The sequence below is a fragment of the Anas acuta genome, chromosome 1 (genome assembly GCF_963932015.1).
Source record: "Anas acuta chromosome 1, bAnaAcu1.1, whole genome shotgun sequence".
NCBI lineage: Eukaryota > Metazoa > Chordata > Aves > Anseriformes > Anatidae > Anas > Anas acuta.
The window spans coordinates 161,784,994-161,802,548 of record NC_088979.1 but is presented as its reverse complement, the minus strand read 5'-3'; the positions used below and the strand labels follow the sequence as shown (position 1 = coordinate 161,802,548).

At 39.4% G+C, this 17,555-nt stretch overlaps 1 protein-coding gene across 2 annotated transcripts in view; it reads right to left on the bottom strand.

Annotated features, from left to right (window-relative positions):
* Positions 1-10,673, bottom strand: part of ATF7IP (activating transcription factor 7 interacting protein) — a 104,632-nt gene extending 93,959 nt beyond the window's left edge. Inside the window, exon 1 of one of the 2 annotated variants that reach the window (XM_068668988.1) lies at positions 10,527-10,673. The gene's annotated coding sequence lies outside the window, so the exon portion shown is untranslated. Of the gene's footprint in view, positions 1-10,182; positions 10,401-10,526 lie in introns of those variants that run through there. The other variant, XM_068668990.1, reaches the window with a different exon arrangement.
* Between the last annotated feature and the right edge of the window lie 6,882 nt (positions 10,674-17,555).

Here is a 17,555-nt window from a genome sequence, read left to right as displayed (position 1 = left end):
CCAAAATTAAATCATTTGTTTAACAAGACATGCGGGTATGACCTCTGACCCCTCCTGTCCCACCCAATCTACCCTGTAACTGAGAAAGGATAGAGGTCTGTGAATTAATTCAGGGAAGGGGGGGGGGGGAGGGGGAAACCACGCCCTCCTGCTGACAAAAAAAAAAAAACAACACCAATACTTTAAGGTATTTTATACAGGTTAAAATTCTAGCATTTTGATTGAACAAAATTTGTAATTGTTTAAAATTTGTAATTGTTTCTCAGCAAAGCAGAGCTAGTGCTTACCTCCAAGTTCTGAAGCGTGTGGTGCCAACAGCTCTGCTCATTTGCATACAGTCAAGCTAAACTGCTGCAATGAAGAACACCTCGGCAGCCATTTTGAAACTGCACTGTCTCAGCTGCACTGAAAGCATGATTAAGATGGCTGCACTGTGCACTCAAGACCAGCCATTCAGTGACAACTCAGCAGTGGATAAAACATTTATACAGCAGAGCACCTCCCTCTTTGCCACACAAACGGCACAGGGAGAGGAGGGCCAGAGAAATGGGTTTTTAGGCAGAAAATGGTTAACGCATGGATGCAACATTGCCAGTGGTGTTCTGAGTAGCTGCAAAGAGAACAGAAAATAAACCAAAACCCACTAGATATTAAGAGAGGCAGCCTTGCTAGGCCTGCAGTTAGGATTTGTATCGCATACTTCAAATCCTCCCTAACTCCAGGCAGTTTGGATTCCACTTCACATATTAACAGCCATAGATAGAGCCACTTCATGCCTAGAACTGACAAACACTATGGCATACTTTTCAAGAGCAGCCTCATTTCAATCCTTTAAATAAAACAAAAGCAACAACAAATACCAAACGATATCCGTACCTCTGTTTCAAAAGATAAAGTATTGTTAAATTTGAAATTTGAAATATTAGTTGTCCAATAAAAGTTGTTTATTTTTTTGTTTTTCCCAAGTAAAGACAGTTTGCTTTAGAAATAAGGAAGCTAGAAAACCCCGTAACTCAAGAACACTCATGAACTTCAGTCACCACAGAAACCACATATCTAATTCTTTACGTCATACAGTATACACGTTCACCCTCCCCAAAGATCTAGAATCCCTTCAGCAATTTTTACTATATTTTTTAATGTTTTTGTTTTTTAAATGCTAACAAGTTTGTCCTTAAAGAACTGATTTGGGAACCTGGTGGGGGGTGGGCATAGGAGTGGGAAGTGGAATGCCAGATGAAAACACAATTTGAATGCAAGCTGAAGTTAAGCTAATAAGGTTCCCCTTTAGGTTTTTTCATTAATGCCAATTGTCTGCTGTCATACAGGCAACAACAGTGCATCAGATCTGGAGGGAGCACTGCTGTATCTGCCTTGCTGCATCATGTAACCTGTCCTCTAGAAAATGCAAATACAGCTATTTTAACACAACTGCAAGAGCAGATGGGGCTATCTTGAAGGAAATGAATGTTGATTATTATTATTTTTTTGTAAAGGTTAGGAAAATAGAACGTGCCCTCCATCCATTCTCCTATTAAAATATCTAAACTTATGTAACTGTGCATGTATCTGTTGCCAGTTGTAGCTGGTTATTTCAGGACTGATTAATCATGCCAGCAGTAGTTGTCTGATGCGCTCATCTGCACTAGTATTTCAAACTTAGTATGTTTGAATGCACCACCTGGCTAATACAAGGACAAAAGAAAAAGCATGGTTTGCAACACAAGGGAGAGAACATCTCATAACTATAGTAAGCTACATTAATTATTATATTCAAAGGATTAAATTAAAGTATGCTTTAAGTTCAAGTGCCCAAAAGACCGGTCTCTTAAGCAAAATTTTGAGGACTGGGGCACAATTTCATTACACACCAGACACTTGAAAATTAACTACTACACTGAAGCTTTTTTTGGTCAAGATCCATTACAACATCAAAATGAACTTCACAACAAATTCGAAAAACAAGTATTTTTGAATAACCAGTTATAACCCCAAGTTGTTTACTCTGAACTTTATACATAAAGTGTCTTCACCTTACAATGATTTGCAGTAAGTTCTAACGTTTCGAAACTCAAACTTAGTATTTCCGTTATGACAAATACATTCATTTTGATTTCCACAGTAACAAATGTTTTAAATAGAATTCTACAATGAGCACATCCACAACACTCCTAGATCAAAATTTGAGTTCTGATCTCCACTCCTACAAGTTCAACATAAACCTAAGGGGGGTCTCCACTGGAACCCAAGAGCTACACTTGTACAGTACTCTGACATTTGGTCCTGGAGCTCTCTATATGGAAACTCAGTAACTTAAATAGGTTTGTATAGGCAAAACTCCTTTGGCCTATTTGAAAAAGATAAAAATAAGGAGCGAGAGAACACTTCCTCTGACCCATAGAAAACAGAGCTCACATCACATGCTGCATGCAGTCAATCACCTCATCAGAAAACTTCATGAACACAGAGGTGCTGACAAGTTAATGCAGACACCCAGTCTCAAGAAATCTAACCAAATGCTAAGGAACCATACGCATATACTCAGACTTCATTTCAGCATACTTAACTGCACAAGCGTGCTAATTATTTAAAAATACTAGCCAAATTGAATAGTAAAATAAGACCAGATATTTAATTAAACATCAAATTGAGATCTTAATAACTCATTTGTGAATATTTTGGTTGAGGAACCATGAAGTGACCCTATAGTAATGCAGAACTGCTATGTAAGTGTGAGATTGCCACTTCTTATTGCTACTTAGGGTAGCATTTATACAGGTTCTCCAATACTCAGAAATAAATGTGGAAATCAGGCGTTTTTAAAAAGATTCAAAATGGAATTTTAACTTCAGTTACCTCGTATGTTTACATTTCTCTTACACACACAATAAAAACTCCTAACATCCTTAACTCTGCCCTCTTTTAATGACAAGCCAACCCACTAAAGTACTATTCCAGCAAGTTCAATTATTCTAGTCACAGGTTAATTCCTAAAACGGAGCTTCCCTTTTCCAACCTTCTCATGAACATCAAACAGGAAACTCAGAACTGTAGCCTGTCATTTCCCTGTTTCCTTCCTTACACGGAAGTAATACAAGCAGACATGTCCCTGTCTGCCATTATGTAGGGTCAGATTTTATACTGTGGCTCCAACCCTAAAGAATCAATTGACAAGGCAGAAAATTACAGATTTTCAGACAGGGTTTTAAGTTTTCACATTATAATGTCAGGAAAAAAAAAAGCCAAAGCACAAAAACATTTGTTTTGCTGACGTTGTAGATCTAAAGATCAGTCTACTACATATAATCCACACTTCTCTGGGCACAAAACACACCTCAGCCATATTATTTACCTTCTTCTTTTGAGTAGTATCTTTATTAAGTGAACAAAACAATTCCTCCACTTAGTGAAGTATGCATGTGATTTAAAGTTTCAGTGGACCATCTACTGAAACCCTCCCTTATGCCTGTATTTACACACTCAAGTAGACTAACACAAGAAAAAAAAAAACACACATAACTGAAAGAACTTGGTAGATTAAACTTACTTTAACTACTGTTTGCCCGGGGGAGAAGGGTGAAATCCATGACAACCATAATACAAGGAACACTAGAGTCATGAAAAGTCAAAGTTTGCGTGACACCCATGTTCTTCCTGCACGTCCAAACCACTTGATGGTAGGACCAATGAAGGAAACTGTTAACGTAGTCAGCAAGTGTGTATGCCAATGTGCTAGTTTTCTAAAAACACTTTGAAATGCTCTTCAAAAAAAAAAAAAGCAATCAGTGCGCAACGTTTATGTAAAAGTGCCTTGTGGAAACTGCAATAAAATCACAGAATCATCTAGGTTGGAAGAGACCTCTAAGATCACCTAGTCCAACCTCTGACCCAATACCAACAAGTCCTCCACTAAACTGTATCACTAAGCTCTACATCTCAACATCTTTTAAAGACCTCCAGGGATGGTGACTCAACCACTTCCCTGGGCAGCCCTTTCCAATGCCTAACAACCCTCTCAGTAAAGAAGTTCTTCCTAACATCCAACCTAAAACACCCCTGTTGCAACTTTAGCCCATTCCCCCTCGTCCTGTCACCAGGGACGTGGGAGAATAGACCAACCCCCACCTCGCTACAGCCTCCTTTAATGTACCTATAGAGAGCAATAACGTCTCCCCTGAGCCTCCTTTTCTCCAGGCTGAACAATCCCAGCTCCCTCAGCCGCTCCTTGTAACACTTGTTCTTCAGACCCCTCACCAGCTTCACTGCCCTTCTCTAGGCTTGCTCAAGCACCTTGATGTCCTTCTTGTAGCGAGGGGCCCAAAACCGAACACAGTACTCAAGGTACAGCCTCACCAGAGCTGAGTACAGGGGGACAATCACTTCCCTAGACCTGCTGGCCACACTGCTTCTTATTAATAGGTTTTGAGTCAACTGTGGAAGGAACTTCCTGTCATGGCAGGTGTCTTTTTTTTGTTATTATTAAACACATTGCTTCTTTATGGCACAAAATGACAGAGCATTGCAAATACACTGGTTATTTTAACAGCTAGATGAAATACTTCTGTTCATGTCATTCATCTACCTCTGCATTAAGTGTGTGAGTTTACTTAAAATTATCTTAAGAAACTGGATCTAGAAGAGAAAAACTTTTTTCTGTATTAAAAACATAAGGTTAAACACAAGAAGTAAACTGTACTGGTACACCTAAGTATCTTAATAAATAAGTTATTAAGAATTACCCTGCACACAGACACCTAATTTACTTAAGACCTCCTGTGATTTGATGTTTGTTCCTGGAAGAAATACAAGCTGATACTCACCAGTACAGTTTTTAGTCATTTATAACATACACATCTCAAAATCAAACATTGTAAAGGGCAAAGCTAGTGGGTGTTTATTTATTTATTTATTTTAAATGTTGTTGTTTAAGTTGCTCATAAATCACAAAGGAACATCAAGGGCATTTATATGAACACATATGTATACACCGTATTCTGAATTGCTCCACAATGACACGATGAAAGCTTTCAAACAACTGAGGATCACGCATTTATTTAATACCACAGTTACTATTATGCCTTTAGCTACAACACCAAGGAATCATTACTAAAAAAAAAAGGGCGGGGGAGAGATGAGGGGAGAAGACCTGCTGTTACAAACACGGGCAATTTTTTGAAGTACATGTCAGTAATACTAAACAAGATAATGAGCACGCAACAGAAAAAAAACAAAACCACATTTCCTGCAAATTTGTAAACACTATCTTATTACTTTTTATCAGAGTAACCCCAGGTTATTATTGGTGCCTTACCACACCAGGCAACCATCTGTACCATACAGCCTGAAGTTGTATGTTAATGCAACAGCCTCCATACTGCTTTCACAGACAGTACCTATGTTCCGGCTGACCAGCTACTTATCACCCCAAAACAATGTGTTCCTGTGAGGTTCTCCATGCCTTTTACATCACTGGGGATAGTCTCTCCTCACCTCAGCTGCTTATTTTCACAATCTTGGTGGAATTAATTATCTTGGAGACCTACTACTGTCAGATTTATTGACAACAGTCAAGTCTTTCAAGAATTTTTGAGGGTAGATCAATTGACAGACAACAATCACATGAAGTTGGGCTAACATACTAGAAGTGAGCAGGTTTCAACTAAAACCTGTGGACTGTGACAATTAAAATATTTTTTGTCATGTACTTTTTGCAATTTTTTGGTTAAGAAACATATATTTTTTTAAATACGTATTTTATTAGTGGCACGGCACAAGTACCATTTAATAGCCTTTATGCACTTACAAAAATTTCATGCAAGCATTCATTTTTCACTAACAACATTTTGTTTTTAGCGTCTAATGTAGCCTCAGATGAAAACATAAATAAAGCCACGTAAAACTCAAGTGTAACTGCAATTTTACTGTCCAATTTTGGATTTTATAGTTTTACTGTATGTACTCGAATAGTCAAAACAGACCATTAGTAGCAAACAGAAATAAAAACTACAATATTAACTAGAGCCAGAATATGCAACAGAAGTAAACACAAAACTAGACTCATGTTTCCAAATCACAATTCAATTATTTATACCCTGTCAAGTAAAAAAAAAATAAAAAAAAAACATTGGTTTAGCTCAGTCCTTATCATTCTAAGATAAATTATTAACGCATTCTGTAGATACAAGTACCAATACAGAAACTGGATCTCTAAAATTCATGACACTCCATTTTATTATTTGATCTGTAGATTAAAAATGAGCTTGAATAATAAGATGTTTCCAGAAACCTAAAACATCCTATACAAAGTCAAGGATTTCCTGATTCCCTTTGCTGCTGTGGAAAAGGAAGGCAAAGAAAGGAAAAAAAAAAAAAAAAAAAGAAAACATAATAAGAAAGGTAAGACACCTGAACACACTATAATCACTAAATAAAACCTCTAAGAACGAGAATTAAGATTCCAGAATATTACAGAAAATTTGTATTTTGAAAAGATACTCAGAACTCAAAGAATGACAAAAAATATATGCTCCTGATAGTCCTGACTGAAAAACTTAAAGCTAAAATATTATACAATTACTTTCTTTGCAATCAGCCACCAGGCTTTAACATTCAAAGCAAGGACTGAGCTGCAGGAATTTTAAATATGAAGTATTACACAATTCTCTTCTGAACTTTATGCAGAGATTAAGACACTCCATAACTGTCCAATTTAACAAGAACCACTTGTATACAGAGATTGCTTTAGAGAAGAACCTCTCTCTCTGCTTCTTAATGAGCTGTCAAAAAATAAGTAAATCAAAATTATTAAAAAAAAAAAACAAAACACCATCACCTTATCCAAATATCAGCAGAACAGTAAGGTAAGTCACTGGAGCTTGATAAACATTGTTTCCTGAGGTATGATAGAAACAAACGAGCATTTTTTTCATATGGGTATGGTGCACCAAGTATAACTAAAATTCCTGACTTAAAAACACACATTCTGAACACATCATTTGTGTTGGGCAGTTATCAGTTGCTGTGTATGTGTAGATAAGTCTCTCACAGTAATGTCACATACTGAGTAGGAGTAATAAAATAGTCCAGGCATGGTTGCAGCTGAGAAACATTAACAATCTTAGATTTCACTGCATTTAAGAGAAACATATAAAAATATATTGGGGAAAAGAAAAAAAAATAAAATTCACAAACCTTAATGGTTGTAAAACTCGCCACTCATTTTCCTCAGCTAATATCTCTCAGAAAAAATTGTGATTCACATCTGTATCACTGAATTCATTGTGGAAGTGACCTCATGATATAAACATGACTAGCACACAATATAGAAAAACACAAAGTGGAGAGCAAATAGGAAAAAATACATTGTTGCAAGCTAACACCAACATACTAATCAAGTATCTTTTGGTCTTACTGTCTACATTTCATAACTAAGAGATTTTTGGCATAAATAAGATTCCCAGCAGTAAGTACAGATGAACCTCATTAATATTTTAGCTATTATAAAAATTTTAGATTCGGGGAAATTTATGTTTTCTTGTTTTGGAAGGAAAATATATCATCAGGTTTAATTAACCATTTTTCACCTTGGAAGTATATTCTATTTGCTACCAAAAAAAAAGTCTTCTTCCAAAAATCAGAATGAAGCACACTGAAAATTATGATTTAGTTACCAATTAAAACTGCTTACTAAAATAGGATTTTAAAAATCATTTAACATTTTAAACTGTTTGTTTTATAGAGATTCTGCAAAAATCAATATTTAGAATTAAATTATTTTTATTCCTAGGTTGTTCAGGCTGTTGGCTAGCAAAATCACCTTCCCTGGTGGGGGGAGGGAATGCATTCGTCTATAGGAGGCTATGTTTCCTGTCTTTGCATCCCAAGTTCTGGAAGCATTACCAACAGACCCTTTACAAGAAAAATAACATACTATAATTGATGCTGTGCTGAGCTTCTACATATGTGAAATGGGCATAACAATGCAAGCTAAAGCAGGAGGTTTCAACAAAATATGGCATATATGAATGTCTATTGGGATTAGTATCTTACTGAAAACAGACTTAACGGATGGGAAATGAGATGTAAGAGGTCCGTCAGTAACAGCATAAAAATGTCTGTTTTAATTGATCTATATAAGTAGTGCATCCTACTATGAAACAGTTGTTAAGCACAACCAGTTTCAAGCCTATACAACATCCAAGATAGTCCTGTCAAATGAATTCATACAGCCAAACACAGAACTGTGCTACGTTATCAGAAGCATCAGTTCAGCACTGCTACACTTGATGGCAAGGTTGCAACTGATGAGAATACTTTTATTCTAAGCAAGATAATAAGTCTGCTAAAATAAAAATATAATTAAGAGAACATAAAGACCTTTTGATATTCTTTGAAAAAATAACACAGAATGAGCAGTTACTTATAAACAGTGACAAAATTTTCAGTATTTTAAATATTTGTTGTTTATCTAAAAATTTACTGCTATCCAAAATAAGCAATACCATTCTTTTCTGGATTACACGTATGTAAGAATTTAATTTGATGCTTCTGAAGCATATAAAATAGTAACATAACCGCCAATCTTGAGTAATAAATAGTGGGTTTAATTGCCATGATTCATGAATAGCATAAGTCCACGTGAAAGCAGTAGTGATTTTATTTTATGATGGTCCTGACAATCACCATTAGCCCCATTTCACTGATTTGAAAAGTGAGAAATTGCCTATCCATGATCACATATCAAATAGCAGTTCTCTGTTTATTTTTCCTCCTCCAAAAAATTCTTAATGTTCAAGGCAATATCCTCTTTCATACCTTCCCCTGGGACTGCACAAAACAATACCCAATCATAAAATCTTACATATTTCTTACATTCTTTTAAGTTTACCTCTGTATCAAGTTCATATTTAACTTTTAAATTTCAGATTTAAATGGATATTAAGTACACTTTCTGTATTTTTATATATATACAAAATATTTATAACTGGAATAATTTTAACTAGAAGAAACTGGTATAACAACTAATATCCCCAAATACATTCAAACTTTTAAGGGAAAATATTGTAGGAGCCCACTGTTCGGCTGTGATCTTGCAGATGCAAATTCCAATAATTTATTCATAATAATACTGCATTTATTTGTACAATCAAGGATATTGACCAAGTATAATATCTACTAACATACTCTTATTTCTGCCATTTGGACTTATATTAAATAAGACGTCCAAATGTGCAAGTGTTATTTTTCTACGATTGATTAAAACTGCTGTTTTAAGCTCAAATTTTTTTGTGTAAAACATTTGAGCTGTGCAACGTGCATCTCACCTCTTCATTTTAAGAGGATATTTTTCCCCATCATCAATTCCATCTAATTTTTCCATCCAACAAGCCTATCTGCGATATTGTAACGTCAGCGTGACCGCTATGTTGTAGTCGTTTCACCGTTACTACTACGCAACAAAATATTCTAATGGAAGCATTTCCATTGGATATTCGTCAAGGTTAAACAATCAAGAATGCCATACCTCAAACAGGCCCAATACCACAGCAGTGACTATCAATAGTTTCAATATACTAAATGTTTAAGCTCAAAGAAAGTTAGAAGTTCAGGCATGCGTTCTTTACACCAGTATACAACTTACGCTTCCACCATTTTCCACGTGGCAGCCTTACGCGGTAACTCCGGCCAAGTTCACTGAGAACATGACAAGAATAACTAATACACAACCGGGCCTGTTTTTTAAGTTTCCTCACTGAAACACGCGCATTTCCAGGAAACGAGCGAGGCCACTTGCTGCAGGAGCTTCAAACTGAAACCTCACCCACGCGCAGCAACACCAGACGCGTTTTCCTCCTCGCTGCTTCCACAGCAGTGCTTCCACTGCCGCGCTCAGCATTGACGCCAACTTCTTTCGAGGCCATTTGGCAGGTGCAGGCGGCCACTCCCTGTCCCCACAGCGAGCCAGGCGGTGCTTTCGAGGCGCAGGGCGTGCTGCCACCACCCCAACACCTCCCTGCTGCGGGCAGACCGCACCACCCCTCCCTCACCCCACCTCGCCACACCTCGCCAAGGCGCGTCCCAGACAGCGCTCGGGCTCCGGCTCCTGCGGGGTGTCCCCCAGCTCTCCGCACCTCACGACCGGGCGCAGCGCCCCACGCTCTCCCTGCCCCACGCCAGCCCTACCTGCGAGCCGCAGCAGGAGCCCCCGCCGCGCAGGGCAGGGCGCCAGGCGCGCCCCCGCGCCACGCTCCCCACCTGCCGCCACCTCGGGGCGAAAACAGCACCGCGCATGCGCGCCGCCGCCGCCTGCACTGGAGCCGCGTCACGTGCTCCCATGCAGCCTGCGCGGAGCTGCGCTGCGCTGGCGAGCGGCTGCGCCGCGCGGCGCCTGTGCAGCCCTGCAGCCCCGGAGCATGCGCACTGCCGCCGCCGCCGCCACAGCGGGGGGCAGCGTTCCGCGCCAAGTGCTGCCGCTGCCCGGCCGCCGCGGGCACGCGCCCCGCCGCCCGCACGGGGCCGCGCAGTACCTGTGCCGCCGCGTTCTGCGGGAGCCCCCCTGCCGCCGCGCCCGCCTCCTCCGCCGCTGCCGCCGTAGATTCAAAATCGGAACCCGCTCCGGGCACCGACACCGCCTCCCCCCGCCGCGCGCGCGCCGGGCCGTTATGCAAATCAGGCCCGTGTCCCCTCCCCTCTCCCTTCAGGCCCCGCCCCCTCCGCGGGCACGGGGGCCGGCCGCCAGGGCTGCCTCGGAGCCGGCCAATCGCCGGGCCGGCCATGCTGGCGGCATGCAAATGAGCCCCGGCAGTATTTAAATGAGCGCGTGGCTCCGCCCCTTGGCGGGCGGTTACCGGCGGGAACGCGCAGGGGCCGCCGCTGCCAGGGGGCGCTGTGGTGGTTACCCCGAAAGGAACCGGTGTTACCCACCGGGTGTGGCACTGGTGGCAGTGTCTGTACTGGAGCATCCTTATGGGGGCCATACTCCAGTTCCTTGGTTCTCTGGGACGTAACTTCAAGTTTTGTCTACTACAGGCAGCGCCTGGCCAAAACACAGAGGGTTGGTTGGTTGGTTTTTAATAGCTTTGAGTATCGAGAGTGGCGAGCAACCAAGAAGCGCTGCTCTCCATCTAAGGCACGTGGATTATCCCAGGTGACCTGCAGGACAAAGCCACAAGCAGCCATTTCCCACCTGCCCTCCATTTCTACCTCAGGAGAGGATGGCAGAGCTCAGTACACGCTTTAGCTTCAGCCATGACTTGCAACGCTTTGTTCTCAACCAAAGGCAGAAGTGACTTGTGAAGAGCTAGTCTGTATTCCAAGGCACTAGTCAGTTCTAGTGGAGAGAACGGTGGCTATATCCCTAGGTAAGTACAAGGGTGTAGAAAAACTTGTAGTGTTTTCAGAATAAGTGTTTACGTACTGCCTGAGTGGTAGTGTGGAGGCTCAAGTACCAGTCATCTACCAACCCTGTAATGGAGAGTCCCATTCCCTCTCTGTTAATGCCACTAAAGCTCCCATTCTTCCTACTGAAGGCACAAAACAGTGGAAAATGGCATCTCACTTCATCTGTTTCAAGAGAATGCTAAATATGAAGTACATTTTTGTCAGTCATATACAAAAAAGGCTGACCAACACAGTTCTGCATTCCTCTATGTTGTGAAACAGTATCTATGGCACAGCCATTATAAATGTTCATCAGCTTTGCTTGACAGTTTAAGTGATAGTATTTTAAGATGCTGTCATTCCTGGTGGTTTGCCTAATCTCCCTGCTAAGTGCTTCCACTGACAGTGCCAAGATGGCAGAAAGAAATGTATCCACGTGCCCATAAATTTGTGTAAACACATCTGCAGCAGTGCTTTATTCAGGTATACTAACCCTGGAACTTGAACCACTGAAGTGTGAATGTACATCTTAGTCTGCCATCTCTGGTACAGACACAACAATTTCTAACAAAAAGTGTGGCAGACACCTGAAACAGTAATTTCTTAAGCTGTCACAGCTAGTCTTTGAAAAATGTTGAATCTTCTGTGCTTTTACATGCAGACAGAGGCAAGCACTTCAGAAAGAAAAGGCTAGAACTATCCAGAAGTGTGTAGTTACTAACCCTGCCTATTGTTCAACTTGAAATGTTGCTACTGGTGAGCACTTTAGCAGGTCCATGCATATACATCCTTTGAGAGTCAATCAGGAGTGAAAGCTTTTTGGCTAAAAGATGCATGTCTTCAGAAGACTGGGTATTAGTATAATAATCTCTTTGGATAACTGCTGGTGGCATTCCTGCTTCAGTATGGAAACCCTTAGAGCACCATAGTGTTTTATTGACGACAGTGCATTTCCTGTGCCTAAAGGGAGAATGAGGAAGAAGGCTTTGTCACCCTAAAGAACATGGTTCCCTGTTATTAGCTTGATTTTTTTTTTTTTTTTTTTTTAGTTATTATCACAGATAAATAGAAAATTTGGAAATGCACCATGAAATGAATGATTACAAAAATCTTTCTTGGATCTCAGAAGAAAAGATAGCAGTGGAAATCTGAGTGCCTCAAAATATCCTATTTTTCAGGCCTCAGTTTAATCAGCAGCTGAGAGGACTGTTTGATTACTAATAGAAGAGATGGAGTGGTGTTGATTGTGTTTATCCCCAGCGTCTAGATTGCTGATGATTTCTGAGAGATTAGAAGTCTTATACTACTGTTCTTTCAAATTCTGAAGAATCCAGCTGTCCAGAATTCATACTTTGTTCATGAGAACAGAAACCGAGAAATCTCTGAAGGAAGTTCAGAGAGCCAGTTCTGTAATGAAATATAGAAACATAAAAATTGCCATTGAAATCTTACACTTAAACACATGTGAAAGTGTGTGCGAGACCTGGTAGACTGATGGCTGTTTCTTAGGAATTGGTCATAAATATGTCGAATCCTGTTTAGAAAGGAGTTTTTTTTTAAAAAAAATAATCTATTAATAAATTCAGTAGTGACTTGAAAAGTGATAAGAAACAAATGCATTCAATGTTTTACATAGAATTGCTTAAAAAATTATCTTGTTGCATGTATTCTTTTTTGCAGAGAGAATGGGATCCTTTTCTTCAACAAAGCTTTACAAAAATGACAAAAGTAGAAATAGTAAAATAGTTACAGAAAGACAAACTATAAAACACAAGCAAAATTAGTTAATTTTCAGAATTACTTACTGTTGACCACCACAGACAATGGTTTAACAGAACGTCACCATCTTAATTATTTTTAAAGGGAAATATTTATTTTCATTCTTTTATTTAGCACAAATTATGACTTATTTCATTATTTTTTCAAAATGGTTTTATGGAAATATAATGTCAGTGATTACTGTTTCCCCAGCTTCTTTCTCAGGCAACATTCCCACTCCTGTTCAGCCTAGAAAGAAAAAAAAAAAATCAGGAAAAGCCCCTTCCCCCCCAATGTATTATTAAATACTTCATACTTCACAGTTTTATTAGTTAAGACTAAAATTGTATTAATATAGCTGCTACAGTAAGGAAAGTACCCTTGCTATGCCCTGCTATGATATTTTATATACCAGTATAAGCAGTGGGTTAACATCCTTAAATTTGATAAGTAATGATCATATAGAAATTATCAGTTCAGCAGTTTGAGGAAGAGAAAGTCCAGATTTCCTTCAGCCGTTCCTGCTGAAGGCAGTCTGGTCATAAATTCAGAAGAGCAATGGTATCAATATATATTGCTCAGCCTCTTCACAAGAAAAAAAGTTTAAATAAAAAGTTGTTGAGAAAACATGCCTTCAGTAACTTTATTTGCAAAATTTATTTTTAATTTATTATTATTTTTTTTCCTGCTAAAGTGGCATGTAAAGCAAATGCCACACTGGAATTAAATGTAAAAGATACTAATCTTATAACAGCACAAAAAGTAGGTTTTCATGTAGGAACATGTAGAAAAATGAGACAACTTGAATGTTACCCAAATAGTAGCTCTCTCCATATGATTTAGTAATTGCTAATTGAGACATTGCCTAGTCACAAATGGGGATGATAAAAAGAAGAAAGGAAAGCCATGCACAGACGAGTTATAGCTCTCAGTATGAAAATGAACTTTTAGAATATAGAAAACTAATTACTTTTAAAGAAATCAAAATATGTCTGTAAGAAATAGCAATACAGAGAAATGAAAAGTAATTTTCCTTGTATGTTTTATTTTTAAATCACTGCTCAAAAATGTGTAATTGCAAGAGGCTACCTTGCATCCATCAAATGGATGACTTCTTAGACAATGTTAATTTTTCTTGGTAATTGATTAGATTAATAAGTATTTCTTCTATAGTGATTTAATAGGATAGAATGAATATGACTTCTCTGATTATAAACAGGTCCTATGCAAGGCAAAAGAAACACCATAATACCAGAAAGTAATTTCACTAACAAAAATATCTCTGGCAAGAAAAAAAATTCCCTATCTGAGACAACAATCTGTAATTGATGAGTCTTTTGGGACTTCAAAAATTTCACTAGGAAGGCTTAAAATTTCACTCAAGAAGGAATCATATGATACCTTTCTGATGAAGAAAACACAAAGAATTTCGAAGTTCTTTTTAATGTGTGTGTGTTTTTTTTTAAATGCAGTAACCTAAAGCACAGCCAACAAGAATAAACCAATGAGAATGTTTTAAATCATTTCCTAAATATTTTTACACATCAACATGGTAACAAACATTGAGCATAAATGTAATAAATGTAACTAAAATACCCGAGGATTTTTTTTCCTATAATTAAGTGAAACTACTACAGGCATTTTTACTTAGATTACTTTTCACTGTTGGTTAAGTACCTTTAAGTAGCTTGACTTTTGTAGAATATAGTATCATTGTCTATTTCCTTTACTGTTGACAAGATACAGAATTTGGGGAAAAATCCTAAATCCACTCTATTCGTCTCAGATTTAATCATAATTAAAATAAATAAAATTCACTAATCATCAAGCAAATGTTGCTCAGCTGTTTTCTGATAAACTTACACTGAGTAACTTTGCTGTATTAGCTAATTCATCTATCTACTAAGCAGATATGTCTAGGTTAAACACCCACCAGTCTTTTTTTTCAGCTTTGAATTGTCTTCTACCTTTGTTACCTTCTAGCTCCACAGAAGCGAACTGCAACTACCTTAATTTCTGTTTTTAACAAAAAAATATATTTTGTACCATATAGGTTGATGCAGTTCAGTCACAATTTCAGAATTCAGTGACAAAAACATATTTCTATAGCTTGTAGAACTAGTTTCTACTACACTAAAATATTATCGGTATTTTGAGATACAAACAAGTACCATCTACACTGTGCATTGTTGTTCTTAATGTCTAGCTAAAGAGTCTATCAGATTTCAAAAGAAGTAATCTTAACATGACCTGATGGATAATTGGTGTGTATCATATGAAGATCCTTTTCCAAAAAAATCCCAAAATTTAGTCAGTTCTAAGCACTGATCAGGCTTCTGTTTGTTGGAAGAAAAAAAAAATGTCGTCTATTGTCCCACTTACTCTTTGATATATGAAATCATATCAACTTGTGAAACCAAGTTGTAAAAACAGCACCTAACACACTAGAGAACCTTAAAATTGTAAAAGCTCATTTGTGTTTATTTTTCTTGCAGCATCTGGAGCACAAGTCCTATGAGGAGTGGCTGAGGGAACTGGGGTTGTTTAGTCTGGAGAAGGAGGCTCAGGGGAGACCTTATTGCTTTCTACAACTACCTGAAAGGAAAGTGTGAGGAGCTGGGGGTCGGCCTCTTTCTTGCAGATAACTAACAATAGGACTAGAGGGAATGGCCTCAAGTTGTGCCAGGGGAGATTCAGGCTGGAAATTAGGAGACTTTTCTTCTCAGAGGCATTGGAACAGGTTGCCCAGGGAGGTCATGGGAGGTGGTGTGACTCCACCACGTCCCTGGGGATGTTTAAGGAAAGGTTGTACCTGGTGCTTAGGGACATGGTTTAGTGGGTGACACTGGTGATACTGGGGGATGTTGGACCACATGATCTTGGAGGTCTTTTCCAACCTTAATGATTCTATGATTCCAAGTATTCACATGATGGCAGTGGACAGTCTTCTTTTCATCAAGTGTATTAATGATATACCTTCCTGAATGCAGTTGTCTATTCATTACTTTGGAGATAATGGCTCTGGGAGAATCTAGATTTGGAAGAGCCCTCCTTGCCCCTAAAAGCACAACGTAATACTGTGATAGTATTGTTATTACAGTAGAGGTTGAGAAATTAGTGCTCATTTCTAACTCCCACAATACGTTGTAGATGAAATGTGCTTGACCTCTAAATTACACAGGTAAAGTTTTATGAATATGTCTCATTAATTTATCCAATATACTTTATGTATTTTTTTTTTGAAATGAAGAAATGTGAAGAATATGTCTGATGTTCCCTCCTGTAAGTGCTCTGAGGAATATGTTTTGACATGTTGGAAGAAATGTATTTGAACATCAGTTTGGAATGTAATACATATGTAATACATACAGGATGTCTTCAGTAAATGAACTATACAGATGATCTGAAATGAATGGACTCTTTTTTTTTTTTTTTTTTTGTGGTCACATTATTGATTGAGTTTAAACGAATGAAAAATATTTGAACTTTTCTAATGTTTATAAATGGAAATACTTTTTTAAGAGAAAAAACTCTATCCCAGTTAAGAAGGCTTATCCTCAGGGTGAATATCTAATGTCAGTTTCTCAAGTCTTACCTTGGATTTTTTTTTCCATTGTAAGACCTGCTTTAGATCTTTCTAGCAAGTAGAAGATGTATAGTTTAGTGAATCTGAGTGGTAATATATGGAATTCTCAATAAATGATGTGTATCTTCAAGAAATTGGCAGTGAAGAAAAAGATGCAGAGTGGTTTAGTAACAACTCACAAAGGTAGAATACTTGGACTTATCCACAATGAACTTTCAGTAAGAGGTTAATAACATAACTGGAACTTAGGAATATCTCGTGGTTTTGGTAGTGTTTTGAAAGGTCTTCCTTCCTTCCTTCCTTCCTGCCTTCTTCCTGCCTTCCTTCTTCCTGCCTTCCTTCTTCCTGCCTGCCTGCCTTCCTGCCTGCCTTCATCCCCTCCCCTCCCCTCCCCTCCCCTCCCCTCCCCTCCCCTCCCCTCCCCTCCCCTCCCCTCCCCTCCCCTCCCCTCCCCTCCCCTCCCCTCCCCTCCCCTCCCCTCCCCTCCCCTCCCCTCCCCTCCCCTCCCCTCCCCTCCCCTCCCCTCCCCTCCCCTCCCCTCCCTTCCCTTCCCTTCCCTTCCCTTCCCTTCCCTTCCCTTCCCTTCCCTTCCCTTCCCTTCCCTTCCCTTCCCTTCCCTTCCCTTCCCTTCCCTTCCCTTCCCTTCCCTTCCCTTCCCTTCCCTTCCCTTCCCTTCCCTTCCCTTCCCTTCCCTTCCCTTCCCCTCCCCCCTCTCCCCTCCCCTTTCCCCTCCCCCTCCTCCTCCCCCTCCCCCCTTCTCTCCCTCTCCCTCCTCTCCCCTTCCCTCCCCCTCCCCCTCCCTCCTCTCCCCTTCCCTCCCCCTCCCCCTCCC